The sequence below is a fragment of the Rhinoderma darwinii genome, chromosome 2 (assembly GCF_050947455.1).
Source record: "Rhinoderma darwinii isolate aRhiDar2 chromosome 2, aRhiDar2.hap1, whole genome shotgun sequence".
Taxonomy (NCBI): domain Eukaryota; kingdom Metazoa; phylum Chordata; class Amphibia; order Anura; family Rhinodermatidae; genus Rhinoderma; species Rhinoderma darwinii.
The window spans coordinates 260,067,061-260,084,585 of NC_134688.1; the positions used below are offsets into that span (position 1 = coordinate 260,067,061).

The 17,525-nt window shown below is 39.1% G+C and overlaps 1 protein-coding gene across 1 annotated transcript in view; it reads right to left on the reverse strand.

Annotated features, from left to right (window-relative positions):
- The window catches only part of CNR2 (cannabinoid receptor 2), a 28,604-nt gene extending 12,241 nt beyond the window's left edge, over window positions 1-16,363 (reverse strand). Inside the window, exon 1 of the mRNA XM_075850508.1 lies at window positions 16,294-16,363. The gene's annotated coding sequence lies outside the window, so the exon portion shown is untranslated. The remainder of the gene's footprint in view (window positions 1-16,293) is intronic.
- Between the last annotated feature and the right edge of the window lie 1,162 nt (window positions 16,364-17,525).

The window sequence follows — 17,525 nt, forward strand, 5'->3', positions numbered from 1 at the left end:
GAGAGGCCCGCCCCTTAAATTTGCACAGACGCCTTGGGCTTCTGCTGGAGGGGACCTTGCCTGTTATCCCAGCTTCTCATCCTGCAGCTGCATTCAGCATCGATACTCAGTGTGTAGGAGTTGATGCTACTTTAGGTCAGATGCCCCGCTGCGAAAATATCACTGTATGATTACTTGAGGAGGCCTTGCGATTATATGTTAGAAATAACACTAGAAGGTAATATGATGGCTAAATGGGTGACCAGTTTGTTTAAAGGGTCAGTCATAGGGGTACTGAAAAATATGTATATTGTATGTGAACATCAGGTGTATAAATGGCTCCCAAGTAACTTCACGGGTACATGTACATTAGCCTATATAACACCTGCAACTTTTATTATACCACATGAGAACGTAGATGTTAACGCCGTGCCCAGACACATGTTGTATAAAAGAAGGGCAAATGGGCGACCCCATATTGTACATATGGGAAGTGCTAACGCAGTCATAAATAAACTATTCCTCTACCCTATGATAATGCAGATGTAGGATAAACTAGTAGAGGCTACAGACTATTTGGATCAACAAATATTTGAGATACTCAGCTTACTCAATGCCACCAATATACATTCACAAGGAATTGATTGTAGTAGCTAAGCAACACACCATAGTACTTGATTACTTAACTGCCTCTCAAGGAGGAATGTGCCAGATTGTGGGCCCCTCCTGTTGTCATTATATTAATCCTGCGGGCAACCTCCGTGTTAAAGCTAGTCTAACAAAAATACTGATTTCAGAGAAAATTGGCTAAAGGAACATGAAGTTAACAAAGACTCCTGGTGGGATTATACATTTTATTTCTTAAACCAGGCCAATTGGTTTAAGGGAATAGTAGGGTGGCTGATGGGTATACTTCAAACTGTGTTTCAAATTATTTTATTCTTTATTCTTGGCTATATAGGCTTTCGTTTGTTAATATGGCTAATGAAATTTTTATGTAAGAGAACTAATAAGGTGATACATCATAGGCCGAAACCCAGACCCTTCCATGAACAATATCCTATGAGAACGCAGTCTGTCACTGAGCCCTAGGTGGATGGGCAGAAGCAGCAATGAAGTCCCCCTCATCCGGTCTAGTGGGTGAGGATAGTAGCTTGGGGATCAGTGAATAGGTTTTAAGAATGAGAAAAAGGAGGGTCTGAGATGGAAGCCTGGACCTTTTATCCTCCATTTTATATATTATTCTCGAAGTCTTAAAACTACTGATTCAGTCATGTAACACTTTAACCTTTGTTCTTCTTTTTAGATGTCTCACCGCGAGCTAAAATGATACTTCTTCTTTCTTAGACAGACTATGAATTTGCTTACATAGCTAAAATATGCTGATTACAATTATAACAAAACATGTTATATAAAATGCTATAATGTGATACAATGTGATATAATGTATACATGTTTGTTTCCAGAATAAAATCCCTCGTGATTTAGAGGAGGAGGAGACATGGTCAATATTGATTGGATAGACAGAAGGCCATGACCCCTCTTATGTGATTGGAGAGGGAGACATGGCCAACACCCCTTTTAATGATATATAATCTATGTATTGTTTGCTAATAAACTAGAGACTCTGATTGCACTTACAAAATGTGTGAAGTGTGTAGTTTCTCTCCGATGCATCGTAAAGCTCTTCCACATATTTGAAACCAGATAAGAGACATCGAGGTCCAGTTGATGACCTGCCTAAATTGATGACCCTTAACAATAGAAAAATTTACCAAATTGCAGAAAAAAATGCATGTGGTCTTGTGATTGTTTTTACCTACATCTCAACCAGTAGGCGTGAATATACCCTAAACACACATTGGAGATTATTCTCTGTGGATTTGCCCCCAAATCCGCTGTAAAATTCATGTGTTAGGGTTAGGCCAGATGTACCAGATTTTCTGCGATTTACAGTGCAATACAAATGGATGGCCTTTTTAACCCCGTCCCGATATTTGCCGTATGGGTACGCCATGGAAAGCTAGTGCTTCCCGCAATTTGCTGTATCCATACACCAAATGCTTGGCACCGGCTCAGAAGCTGAGCCAGTGCCATCATCGCTGGATCTCAGCTGTATCTTACAGCTGACAACCGGCTGTAATGGCGGGGACCGAAATTAGCTTAGTTCCCCACCATTAACTCCTTCAATGCAGCATTCAAACGCGATTGCTACATTTAAGGTGTTTGCAGCTCATCGGAACCCCAGCAATAACGCTGATCCGGAGTCATCAGCAGTGGAAGTCAGCTGTATGTTACAGCTGACATCCACCTGTAATGGCAGGAACCGAAGCTAGCTCCGATCCCTGCCATTAACCCCTTCGATGTAGCAATCGAAAGCGATCGCTGCATCTTAGCGGTTGCTAGCAGATTGCCAGCCCTGACAGGCAATCAGGACTGGCGACTGCTGCTATGGCAACAGGAGACACAATGGCCTCCTGCTCCGCGATTACGGAAGCCGATTAGGCCCCGCCGGGAGGCGAAGTCTAATCGGCTTGCTGTCAGTGAATAACTGACAGATCTAATACATTGCACTAGGTAGGTAGTGCAATGTATTAGAAAAAAAATAAATCTGACAGTTGGACCTTCAAGCCCCCTAGTGGGACTTGAGAAAAAATGTAAAAAAAAGTATAAAAAAGTGTAAAAAAAGGGAAAAAAAGAAAAGTTTAAAAACAATAAAAGTTTCAAGTAATAAAATAAAACACAATCGCCCTTTTTCTCATATTAAGTCCTTTATTATTGAAAAAAAATAATAAACCATACGTATTTGGTATCACCGTGACCGTAACGACCTGAGGTATCAAAATATTATATTATTTATTGCACGTGGTGAACAGCGTAAAAAAAACATGTAAAAAACCATACCAGAGTTTCTGTTTTTTGGTCACTTTGCCCTACAAATATTGGAATAAAAAGTGATCAAAAAGTCGAACATATCCAAAAATGGTACCTATAAAAACTGTAGCTCGTCTCGCAAAAAACAAGCCCTGATACAGCTCAGTCGACAGAATAGTTAAAAAGTTATGGTTCTCACAACTTGGCGACAGAAAAAATACATTCTTTTTACAAAAGTAATTTTATTGTGCAAAAAGGTGTAAAACATAAAAAAGTGCTATAAAATATGTATTGCAGGAATCGTACTGACCCTCAGAATAAAGTTAACATGTAATTTATAACGCGTGGTGAACGCTGTATAAAAAAACAAAAAAAACTATGCCAGAATTGCGGTTTATTTGTTTGCCTGGCCTCCCAAAAAATAGGATAAAAGGGGATCAAAAAGTCGCATGTACCCCAAAATGGTACCAATAACAACTACAGCTCGTCCCGCAAAAAATCTCTCATACCACTACGTCTATGAAAATATAAAATTAGTTGTGGCTCCAATAAGTCAGGAAATATAAAATATGTAGTTGTGCAGGTCCGAAGGGAACATTTCTTCTGTTTCAAGAGGCGATTTATCAAGGACCTAAAATTAGGGAACCAGGAAGGGGAGTGCCTAAACATATCTGCTGGAAGCGACGGTGCCCGTATTATACCAGGACAACACTTTCCAAGCAAAATTCCCCAAACTGCAAAGGTGCGGAGTGTGGACCAAAAGGGGGATAAGAAAGGACGCCATATATCAGTGCCGACACCAGCCTGTGCAGAAAGGATTGCTTCACAGCATAACACACATCTATGGATCATTTTACTGTTTTTTTACCCCATTATTATACCACCTGACTATGCGCCTGATGTACTCTGCTCGGCTGACATGTGCCCCACATTATAAATGGAAACACCAGCAATACTCAAACAAATCTACTACCAAACAAATCCGCTCTCCAAAAGCCAAATGGCGCTCCCTCCGCTCTGAACCCTACAGTGTGCCCAAACAGCAGTTTCCTTCCACATATATGGCATCATCATACCCGGGAGAACCCTTTTAAAAATTTTTGGGGTGTGTGTCTCCAGTGGCATAAGCTGGGCATGACATATTTGCCACTGAAATGGCATATCTAGGGAAAAATATAAATTTTTAATTTGCACCATCCGTAGCGCAATCATTTATGGAAAAGAACTGTGGGGGGAAAATGCTCACTACACCCCTTAATAAATGCCTTGAGGGGTGTAGTTTCCAAATAGGGTCACTTCTCAGGGGTTTCTTTCACATCCGAGCCTCTGCAATTGTGAACCAATACTTTGTAAATCGCCAAATTAGGCCTCAATTTTACATGGTACGCTTTCACTCCTGAGCCTGGTCGAATGTCCAGGCAAAAGATTAGGGCCACATATAGGGTGTTTCTAAAACCGGGAAACACTGCATAATAATTAGAGAGCTGTCTTGTTATGGTGGCACAAGCTGGGCACCACATATTGGCATATCTATGGAAAAAAATCCCATTTTCACTCTGCAACATCGAGTGCACACCAATTTCTACAAAACACCTGCAGGGTTAACATGCTTACTTCACCCCTAGGTAAATGCATTGAGGGGTGTAGTTTCAAAAATGGGGTCACTTCTGGATGGTTTCCACTTTTTTTGGTCCCACAGGCACCCAGAAACCAATCCAGCAAAATCTGCACTCCAAATGGCGCTCCTTCCCTTCTGAGCCCTGCCGTGTGCCCAAACAGCAGTTTATGACCACATATGGGGTATTGCCGTACTCTGTGAAATTTCTTTACAAATGTTGGAGTTCTTTTTTTCCTTTATTTGTTGAGAAAATGAAAAATTTAGCGCTAAATCTACGTCTTATTGAAGAAAAAGGATTGTTTTTATTTTCACTGCCCAATTCTAATAAATTCTATGAAACATCTGTGGGGACAAAATGCTTACTAGATGAATTCCTCAAGGGGTGTAGTTTCCTAAAAGGAGTCACTTTTTGCGCGTTTTCATTGTTTTGTCCCCTCAGGGGCATTGCTAATGCGATATGGCCTCCGCAAACCATTCCTGCTAAATGTAAACTCCAAAAGCCAAATGGCGCTCCATCCCTTCTAAGCCCTGCCGTGTGTCCAAACAGCCGTTTATTACCACATGTGGGGTATTGTTTTACTCGGGAGAAATTGCTTTACAAATTTTGTGGTGCTTTTTCTCTATTAGTCCTCGTGGAAATGAGAAAAAAAATTGCTAAACCTACATTTTCTTTGAAAAAATGTAGATTTTAATTTTCACGGCCTACTTCCAATAATTTCTGTAAAAAACCTGTGGAGTCAAAATGCTCACTATACCCCTAGATAATTTCCTTGAGGTGAGTAGTTTCCCAAATGGGGTCACTTTTGGGTGATTTCCACTGTTTTGGCACCGCAAGAGCCCTTCAAACCTGACATGGTGCCTAAAATATATTGTAATAAAAATAAGGCCCCAAAATCCAGTAGGTGCTCCTTTGCTTCTGAGGCCGGTGCTTCAGTCCAGTAGCACGATACGGCCACATGTGGGATATTTCCAAAAACTGCAGAACCTGGGCAATAAATATTGAGTTGATTTCTCTGGTAAAACTTTCTGTGTTATAAAAAAAATTGGATTAAAATTAATTTCTGCAAAAAAATATGAAATTTGTAAATTTCACCTCTACTTTGCTTTAATTGCTGTGAAACATCTAAAGGGTTAAGAAATTTTCTAAATGCTGTTTTGAATACTTTGAGGGGTGAAGTTTTTAAAATGGGGTGACTTTTTGGGGGTTTCTAATATATAAGGCCCTCAAAGCCACTTCACAACTAAACTGGCCCCTGTAAAAATAGCCTTTTGAAATTTTCTTGAAAATGTGGGAAATTGCTGCTAAAGTTCAAAGACTTGTAACGTCCTAGAAAAATAAAAGTATGTTCAAAAAAATTATGCCAATCTAAAGTAGACATATGGGGGATGTTAGTTATCAAAAATTTTGTGTGGTATAACTGCCTGTCTTACAAGCAGATACATTTAAATTGAGAAAAATGCTAATTTTTGAAATTTTTCTCTAAATTTTGGTGTTTTTCACAATTAAATACTGAACATATCGAGCAAATTTTGACAGTAACATAAAGTCCAATGTGTCACGAAAAAAATAATCTCAGAATCGCTTGGATAGGTAAAAGTTTTCCGAAGTTATTACCACATAAACTGAAACATGTCAGATTTGAAAAATGAGGCTCTGTCAGGAAGGTCAAAAGTGGCCAAAGAGGGAAGGGGTTAAAACCTTATCCACATGTAGAGGGAAAAAACTGCATGGAAATCAGACTTGCAGATTTTCACTGGGAATTTTCACCTTTGCTAAGCATGCAGATTTTGCTGTGATTTATTGTGGATTCGCAGCAAAATCCACTGCAAAATTATCCTTTACGTCTACGTGGACATTCGTTTGTTATTAAGGTCTATGGGTGGGAAAAAAAAACTTAAAAAGAGCATTCTGCAATTCTGAAAAACAATGTTCCATGCCCTGTAAACACACAAAAAACGCCTAATTTTTTTTTTCCATAGAGTGAACGGACATTTATAGCTTTACATTCACTAACTGTCTATATCTGCCAATATGTAGAGTGAAGGAAATAAGTATTTGATCCCTTGCTGATTTTGTAAGTTTCCCCACTGTCAAAGGCATGAACAGTCTAGAATTTTTAGGCTAGGTTAATTTTACCAGTGAGAGATAGATTATATAAAAAAAAAAAAAAAAATCACATAGTCAAAATTATATATATTTATTTGCATTGTGCACAGAGAAATAAGTATTTGATCCCCTACCAACCATTAACAGTTCAGCCTCCTCCACACCAGTTACACGCTCCAAATCAACTTGGTGTCTGCATTAAAGACAGCTGTCTTAAATGGTCACATGTATAAAAGACTCCTGTCCACAGACTCAATTAATCAGTCTGACTCTAACCTCTACAACATGGGCAAGACCAAAGAGCTTTCTAAGGATGTCAGGGACAAGATCATAGACCTGCACAAGGCTGGAATGGGCTACAAAACCATAAGTAAGACGCTGGGTGAGAAGGAGACAACTGTTGGTGCAGTAGCAAGAAAATGGAAGACATACAAAATGACTGTGAATCGACATCGATCTGGGGCTCCATGCAAAATCTCACCTCGTGGGGTATCCTTGATCCTGAGGAAGGTGAGAGCTCAGCCGAAAACTACACGGGGGGAACTTGTTAATGATCTCAAGGTAACTGGGACCACAGTCACCAAGAAAACCACGCCGTAATGGATTCAAATCCTGCAGTGCCCACAAGGTCCCCCTGCTCAAGAAGGCACATGTACAGGCCCGTCTGAAGTTTGCAAATGAACATCTGGATGATTCTGAGAGTGATTGGGAGAAGGTGCTGTGGTCAGATGAGACTAAAATTGAGCTCTTTGGCATTAACTCAACTCGCCGTGTTTGGAGGAAGAGAAATGCTGCCTATGACCCAAAGAACACCGTCCCCACTGTCAAGCATGGAGGTGGAAACATTATGTTTTGGGGGTGTTTCTCTGCTAAGGGCACAGGACTGCTTCACCGCATCAATGGGAGAATGGATGGAGCCATGTACCGTAAAATCCTGAGTGACAACCTCCTTACCTCCACCAGGACATTAAAAATGGCTCGTGGCTGGGTCTTCCAGCACGACAATGACCCGAAACATACAGCCAAGGCAAAAAAGGAGTGGCTCAAAAAGAAGCACATTAAGGTCATGGAGTAGCCTAGCCAGTCTCCAGACCTTAATCCCATCGAAAACTTATGGTGAGAGCTGAAGATTCGAGTTGCCAAGCGACAGCCTCGAAATCTTAATGATTTACAGATGATCTGCAAAGAGGAGTGGGCCAAAATTCCATCTAACATGTGTGCAAACCTCATCATCAACTACAAAAAACGTCTGACTGCTGTGCTTGCCAACAAGGGTTTTGCCACCAAGTATTAAAGAGGCTCTGTCACCAGATTTTGCAACCCCTATCTGCTATTGCAGCAGATAGGCGCTGCAATGTAGATTACAGTAACGTTTTTATTTTTAAAAAACGAGCATTTTTGGCCAAGTTATGACCATTTTTGTATTTATGCAAATGAGGCTTGCAAAAGTACAACTGGGCGTGTTGAAAAGTAAAAGTACAACTGGGCGTGTATTGTGTGCGTACATCGGGGCGTGTTTACTACTTTTGGTGATGAGGTCTCTCGCAACATGCGGTGTGAGCGTCGATCTGCACAGCATCCACAGGTGTGTATCATTATTAATGCCAGCTACCCTTTATATAGTCCCCCTTATTTTAATATCGTTAGCCTCCTGACGAAGCCAGTCCGTGGCGAAACGCGCGTCGAGGCGTTTTTGCTCCTGTGTTCCATCTCAGCTCTCTCCCATCATGTCCCTAGGTATGTGAGTCTCATATTTAGGATATCTATTGATGTTATTGTTACTGCTATTTCCCTGCTTGGTTCTCTGCACAATTCTTGTATATATTTTCTGAGCTATATAGCAGATTATGGTTCTTCATATATTATACAGTCTCCATAGCATCTCTTGTTATATTCTTTCCTACGACACATATCTACCACTTATCTTGTATTTTTGGGATTTGACTTTGGATGGTAGATTCTGAGCTGGGTCAGGTTTGCTTAACCCTTTGGTATACTTACTAGTCTACCGTGCTGCTGCTCTCCATATGTTTGTTTGTATGTTTATTGTATTTTATGTGATACCATGTATTGTTACTTATTAATAAAGATCTATATATTCTTTTACAATACGTGACTACTATATTTTGAATATTATCCATTGGGGTGTGTCATCCCCTGTGCTTCATTGCTTCTCGGTTGTCTCTATAGTTTTTTGGGGACCCCCCGCTTCTCTTTTTTAGAGGTCTCTTGTAGGTTTACTATAAATTGTTTGTCTGTGTTCACAGATATTGCCTCTGGATACATGGACTTTAGAAAACGTGATAAGGACTGGATCACACGTCTCGGTTCTATATTTGGAGAGCGTTCAGTAGGGGTTACAGAGGATGGTGACAGTAGGGGTTTGAAGCTTAGAATTCGAGAACTACTCGAAAAACGTACTAAGGTGTGGTGGAACAAGGTTACACTCGAAAATTATCTTCAAAAAAATATTCTGCCAAGAGGCCTGCGTGTCCAGGTTTTTCCTACCTTAGAGGTAGAGGATCCTATTTTTGTCTCTAAATGGGAGGATACACTCACTAAATGTTCTCGTACTCTATTGGAGTTACTGATAGGCGCTGATCGTAAAAGATTGGAGGTATTGGAGAAGGAGATCGATGTCCTTAAAGATAAAATTCAACAAACTCTCACTAAAGATGATCTTGTAACCTTTGATAAATCATTAGAGGAAGATCTCTTTAAGTGGGAAAAGAATATTCAGGACATCAAGATTAAGAAATTCCAACGCGATCTTGGTGATTTTCAATCCAATAAAGTCTATCGTTGGAAAAATAATAGAGAGAGAACTCGGTCTTTCTCGCGTTCATCATCCTCGATATCCTTGGCATCAGAGGAGGAATGTGGTTTTTTAGGCAGACCCCGGGTCCCCCTGGATGGAGACCGCAATTACAACCTAAGAACCCCCTCAATAAAAAGAAAAACGGGAGGCAATATCAACAGGGACAAGAAAAACAGGAGATTTTAAAGGTAATCAATTTATCTTCTCTTGTCCTTACATCTCCTCAGATTGAGGTCTTACAAAAGGGTTTATCATTTTCACCCACGGGTAAATTTGATCTATTCACCGCTATCAAAGATCTTGCATTGTTTTCGCGCAAACTCCTTTTCAAAAAACATTTCAGCAGGCGTGATCATCCATATTTGGGTGATTCACTCGCTGAAAGACAGGCTATGGATGCCCTAGTATCCCTCCTTGATGAACAGGATGTTGACACTGATCCTAAACTACCCATGCATTTGTGCCGGCGGTCACAACATTTCCCTCCTTTTTCTCTGTGTCCTCCAATTGATATTTTTTACAAGTTAGTCAAAAGAGATTTGGAATCCATCAATGATATTGGTCTGACGTATAATCTTAATTTCAATCAAAGACAGGCTATTAAACAACTTCGCGATCTCAAGGAGATCGTTATCAAACCTGCTGATAAGGGGGGGAATGTTGTGATCTGGCCGGCATTGATGTATGAGGGTGAAGCGTTTCGACAGCTAAACATATCCCATTGTTATCGTCGCTTACCATGTGATCCCACCATGTCATTTAAAAGAGAACTTGATGGGTTATTAGAAAGGGCTGTGGAAGAGCAGACAATCAGCTCCAAACTGAGAGAGGGACTGGTAGTGGATTTTCCGATCATACCAACTTTTTATCTGCTACCTAAAGTCCACAAGAATTCCACAAACCCCCCCGGTCGTCCTATTGTCTCGGGCATCGGTGGCCTTTGTGAGAATGTATGTAGATTTGTCGATTTTTTTCTCCAGAAGTGTGTAGAGACCCTGCCATCATTCGTCAAGGATACCACTGATGTCCTGAGACGATTAGATGGCGTATATTTGGAAGATAATATGTTCCTAGTCACTTGTGACGTAGAATCTCTTTATACGTCTATCCATCATGACCATGGAATACGTGCATCTAAATATTTTTTGGAGATGACCAATTATGATCCTGACTTCATCGAGTTGATTGTAACTCTTTTGGAGTTTTCTCTTACTCATAATTTTTTTACCTTTAAGGACCGCCTCTTCCTACAGCTCCAGGGCACGGCTATGGGGGCCTCCTGTGCCCCTTCCTATGCCAATTTGTTCCTGGGGCTGTGGGAGAGAGATATAGTTTTGAATACCCCTGGTCATGACGCCGTACTCCTATGGTCTCGTTATATAGACGATATATTGTTTATTTGGCAGGGCTCTTTGCATGATCTGGAGACTTTCTTATCTGCCTTAAATATCAATGATCTGAACATCAAACTGACATGGAAGTTCAGCAAATCATGTGTGGAATTTCTTGACATTTTGATTTCCAGAGAGTGTAGTAATGCTATCTCTACAGACATTTTCAGAAAAGTGACTTCGACAAATTCTCTGTTACATGCCTCCTCTTTTCATTATCCATTAGTCAAGAAATCAATTCCGACGGGACAATTTTTAAGGGCTCGACGTATCTGCTCCAACATCAGCAATTTTGAACATCAAGCCTCCGATATGTCAAAACGCTTTCGTGACCGTGGCTATAATCATAAAGATATTAGACGTGGCTATTTGAGAGCCAAGCAAGCATCAAGAGAGGCACTCTTGGTAAGTAAACCCAAATTGAAACAATTTTCGGATCAGACCGTAAGATTTATTACCACCTTTAATTCCCAATGGTCCGAAATCCGTAACATCGTACAGAAACATTGGAATGTTCTTCTTACGGATCAGGATCTGTCTATGTGTTTACCCAAAAATCCCTCCATTACGTGGAGAAGATCCAAGAATCTACGTGATCTTTTGACAGCTAGCCATTATATTTCTAAGACCCCAAGCAATCCTTTTGGTAGTCGTGGCCCTCCATGGGGCTCTTTCAACTGTGGAAGCTGTGCAGCTTGTAAATATATTCTGCGAGTACCTTCTTTTTTCAATTCAAAAAGGGATAAAGAATATAAGATAGTTTTTAATATCACCTGCAAAACGGAAGCTGTGATATATTTTGCCACATGCCCTTGTGACTTGATCTATATCGGAATGACCAGTAGACCATTGAAGATACGTGTACTTGAACATGCAAGTAAGATTCAGTCGGCTCGGAATGCCCATGAGTTTGACCAACTCCAACCTGTTCCTCGTCACTTTCGAGAATTCCATGCCTGCGACCCCAGAGGCTTAAAAGTTCGGGGTATTGACAGGGTCCATTTGGGATGTAGGGGTGGTGACATTCGTAAGGCCCTCTTGAAAAAAGAAATGAAGTGGATCACACTTCTAAATACCACCACACCTTTTGGCCTGAATGAGGCCACTAGCTTCAAACCCTTTCTGTAACTATCACTTTTTGCGCGAATTTTAATCTGTCCTTATTTTTTATTCATCAAGAATGTTTCTGTTGGGGGGACTTTGTCTGTTTATTTGCTCTAATTTTTGCTCTTTATGTTCTATATCTATAGTTCTGTTGGCTTATTCTATTGTGATGTTCCTTTGGGCCGAATATCTAGTTCATGAATATATTATATATCATGAACTATTACGTATCGGGGGATGATCTCTTCAATCAAGTTTGAATATATAGTTCTTATTTACTATGCTGAATAGTTGTCTATATACATACTGTTTAGTTGTATATTTTCTTTTTCTTTTCATTTTCATATTCCAATGCATTACTGTAATAAAGGAAGTCGAAATAGAAATATATTTTCTATTTTTATAATTCTTTGTATTTTGTTTACACAATTGTTATTTTTATTGATATACTTATTCACTAATTAGTATTAGTTTTCTTTATCTTATATTTTTTATTTTTTATTTATCATTTATTATTTATTATTTATATTTTATATTTAATATCTATTTTTTATTATTCATTATTATTCTTTATTAATTATTTATTATCTATTTTATTTTATTATTTTTTATTTATTTTATTTTCTATTTATTTATATTTATCTCTATTAGTATCATTTTATCTATATACCGTATATCCTTATTTTCGTTATACATTCAATGGTTGTTTCATTATTCACTTTTATATATTATTTATATTTTTATTTTTATTTTTATCTAACGATTTATATCCCTTATTTCATGTCACCACTATCCTCTGTATATATCTGTCATATAGATGTTTTTTCATACATATGATCTGAATGTTCATGCCTATTGTGATACCATATTCTTTTTCACATTATACTTTTTCTGCACTATCTACTTAATCGTACATGTATACACATATCTCTTTATACACCAATTGTGTTGTATAGTGTAACACATATTTCTTTTTACTCACTTTATTATCTGCACTTTGTATTGTATTATAAAAAATATTTTTTAATTTTTTATTCTATAAAAAATTCATATAATAATATTTCTACACTTTTATATTTTCACATTTATTTCATGTATATATATATATATATATTTTTTCATCCTTCACGTTCTTTACTTATTCTTATTTGATAGAGTGTATATTGGTATCAATTATAAGGAAATCGTAGGCATTAGTAATCAATAAATGTTGACACTGTAAAAAGATAAGGAAGGAATATATTGTATATATGTATATCCTTTATGTATATAACACATATTATTATTGTTTTTTGTTTTTCGGCTAGTCTGATTTGAGTTACATATAGATTAATTATGTTTATTATTTTTAACATCTTGCAACAATTAAATATTGATATTTGCTATCTGTATCATAGTTTGATCAAATTGTCCCCAATTGAGCTCTTTACCTACTTGAGCTGCTCGGTATATATCTTTTTCTGCCCTCTATCTTCACCTAGTGCTTGTATGTATGTATGCTACTCCACGCATGCGCTGTGATTATCTCATTCCATGGTGCCAACTTTGTTTGTTCGCATCACCTTGGTGATGTGCGCCTTGCGTCATTCGACGTAATGCGTCATCACCATGCGAGCACTCTGGCGCTTTTGGTGATGAGGTCTCTCGCAACATGCGGTGTGAGCGTCGATCTGCACAGCATCCACAGGTGTGTATCATTATTAATGCCAGCTACCCTTTATATAGTCCCCCTTATTTTAATATCGTTAGCCTCCTGACGAAGCCAGTCCGTGGCGAAACGCGCGTCGAGGCGTTCTTGCTCCTGTGTTCCATCTCAGCTCTCTCCCATCATGTCCCTAGGTATGTGAGTCTCATATTTAGGATATCTATTGATGTTATTGTTACTGCTATTTCCCTGCTTGGTTCTCTGCACAATTCTTGTATATATTTTCTGAGCTATATAGCAGATTATGGTTCTTCATATATTATACAGTCTCCATAGCATCTCTTGTTATATTCTTTCCTACGACACATATCTACCACTTATCTTGTATTTTTGGGATTTGACTTTGGATGGTAGATTCTGAGCTGGGTCAGGTTTGCTTAACCCTTTGGTATACTTACTAGTCTACCGTGCTGCTGCTCTCCATATGTTTGTTTGTATGTTTATTGTATTTTATGTGATACCATGTATTGTTACTTATTAATAAAGATCTATATATTCTTTTACAATACGTGACTACTATATTTTGAATATTATCCATTGGGGTGTGTCATCCCCTGTGCTTCATTGCTTCTCGGTTGTCTCTATAGTTTTTTGGGGACCCCCCGCTTCTCTTTTTTAGAGGTCTCTTGTAGGTTTACTACTACTTTTACTAGCTGGGCGTTCTGACGAGAAGTATCATCCACTTCTCTTCAGAACGCCCAGCTTCTGGCAGTGCAGACACAGCCGTGTTCTCGAGAGATCACGCTGTGACATCACTTCCCCAGGTCCTGCATCGTGTCAGACGAGCGAGGACACATCGGCACCAGAGGCTACAGATGATTCTGCAGCAGCATCGGCGTTTGCAGGTAAATCGATGTAGCTACTTACCTGCAAACGCTGATGCTGCTGCAGAATCAGCTGTAGCCTCTGGTGCCGATGTGGCCGACACGATGCAGGACCTGGGGAAGTGACGTCACAGCGTGATCTCTCGAGAACACGCTGTGTGTCTGCACTGCCAGAAGCTGGGCGTTCTGAAGAGAAGTGGATGATACTTCTCATCAGAACGCCCAGCTAGTAAAAGTAGTAAAAACGCCCCGATGTACGCATATAATACACGCCCAGTTGTACTTTTACTTTTCAACACGCCCAGTTGTACTTTTGCAAGCCTCATTTGCATAAATACAAAAATGGTCATAACTTGGCCAAAAATGCTCGTTTTTAAAAAATAAAAACGTTACTGTAATCTACATTGCAACGCCTATCTGCTGCAATAGCAGATAGGGGTTGCAAAATCTGGTGACAGAGCCTCTTTAAGTCTTGTTTGGCAAAGGGATCAAATACTTATTTCTCTGTGCACAATGCAAATAAATATATATAATTTTGACAACGTGATTTTCAGTTGTTTTTTTTATATAATCTATCTCTCACTGGTAAAATTAACCTAGCCTAAAAATTCTAGACTGTTCATGACTTTGACAGTGGGCAAACTTACAAAATCAGCAAGGGATCAAATACTTATTTCCTTCACTGTACATTTTCTCAAAGTGAAAAAAAGACAAAACAACCTACACACAATCAAAACCTGGATGATCTGTAATGGTATTCACCTGTTTGCGTACAATTCTAAGGGTATGTTCACACATACAAAAAGAAGTGGCTGAAAATTATGCAGCTGTTTTTACAGAAAACAGTCTCTGATTTCAAGGCGTTTTTTGAAGCTCAAAATGAAGTTTTTTCTCATTTGAAGCTTCTTTTGTAGCGTTTTTCATCGTGTCAATGGAAAATCAGCCCCAAAAACGCCTAAAGAAGTGACAGTGCTACTTCTTTTTACGAGGTGTTTTTTTAATTTAGCAGCGTAAAAATATACCTAGTGCACAGCACAGTGTATTTCCCATTGAAATCAATGGGAAACTGTTTTCAGGCGTTTTGCTAGGGTTTTTCCAGGCGTATTTCAAGGTGTTTATGCTCAGAAATATGCCTGAAAACACTGCGTGTGAACAAGGCTGGATTCACACGAGACGGAAATACGGCAGATTTTTGTGAAGATATTCCTGCGGATTTGACCCTTTCTGAATTGAAAAAGCTGAAAATTACATCATGCTCTGATCTCCATCCGAAAATTGTTCAGCAGCATATGAATGAGATTTGTTCAAACCTCATCCACATGCCTGGGACTGTAATCCGAGGTAGATTTTCCACATAGAAAATCCGCAGCATTTCGGTCTCGTGTAAATCCAGACTAATTGATAGGTAATTTTCAGATGATGGACTTTTCTGTCGGAGAAATCAGTTGTGGATTTTCCAGAGAAACCCAAGGCAGACCGATGGATTTCTGCCGCGGATTTGCAGTTTAATCTTTGTTGTTTTCGCGCAGAATCAACGCCTAGAAGCGGCATGTCACTTATTTTCTTTCGGTAAGACGTACATTAATTAAAGGCATTTCTTACGCATGTGCTTATACCCTAACCCAGAGTGTCAATTCTATATCCAGTTCATCTGGGGACACAGCCCCATTCATAACTGCATTTAACTTCTTCCTCATCCCTTGCATGATATTTGACAATGTACTCTAGCTCTCCTAATTCTCAATATAATACAAAATATCACTATATCATAGATAGTAAATACTACTAGTGATAAGCTTCCCACAAATAGTTCTCTATCGTTCTCATGGTCTTTACACCAGTCTGACAAATAACTATTAAAGAAAAGTATTACCTCATTGTGCAGCATAGGTGCTTGCTCTTCTTCAGACTTTTCTCGACTTAAGCAGATCACAATCTTTACCACTGTCTCATTTTCAGCTCTTCCTCTTTTGTGTGGTCTCTGCGTTTTTTGACTATGAAATAAAAACTGTTGAATTTAGGTAGGAGTCTTGCGTGCTGCCAAGCAGTATAGATGACCCAACAGGAAGTATACTAATATCCTTCTCTCATAAATACATAATACCACCAAACATAAAGGGAGCAATCATAACTCTCATGAGATACATGAATAACGCCCTTTATGGATCGATCATATGCAACATTTCCACAGCACAAATCACATGAATAGGTCCAAAAAATATTAGTTGACCCTAGTTAACCGAGCATAAAATGTCATGAAGTCATTTTCTGTAAATATAGAGTGGGGAAAATGCTGACTGGCACGTGCTCAGTACGAACATGTTGTGTTTTTTAGTTGCTGTTTTCCCCAGTTTGTAGAAGGCCTCAATTGTATATGCAATTAGGGAATCATTATATCTATAGGTGACCCACATATATGGAATAGTGGTTTAAACTCCTAAGCATATATCTAACAAAATAAAGCTCATATAGGAGAATGGAAACCAGGTCTTCATGTATGTTTTAAAAAAAATACAAATAATTATTTCCACATCTTTAAAAACAACATAAATACACAACAATATAAAAAATAAAATATGTAGCAAAGATGATGTCAATGAGAAAAAAGTACAACACCGCAAATGGTAATAAGTAATGCAAATTAAGGCCGGATTCACATGAGCGTGTGTGTTTTGCGCGTGCATAAAACGCTGCGTTTTGCGCGCGCAAAAGGTCCATAACAGCTCCGTGTGTCATCACCATATGATGCGTGGCTGCGTGATTTTCGCACAGCCACCATCATTATGACACTCTGTTTGTATGTTTGTAAACAGAAAAGCACGTGGTGCTTTTCTGTTTTCATTCATAGTTTTTACTGCTGTTGCGCGAATCACGCGCGGCACACGGAAGTGCTTCCGTGTGCTGCGCATGATTTTCACGCACCCATTGACTTCAATGGGTGCGTGATGCGCACAAAACGCACAAGTATAGGACATGTCGTGAGCAGGCATACGCTGCGTGAAAATCACTGACAGTCTGAATGACCTCATAGACTAACATAGGTCCGTGCGAGGCGCGTGAAAATCACGCACGTAGCACGGACCTATTACACGTTCGTCTGAATAA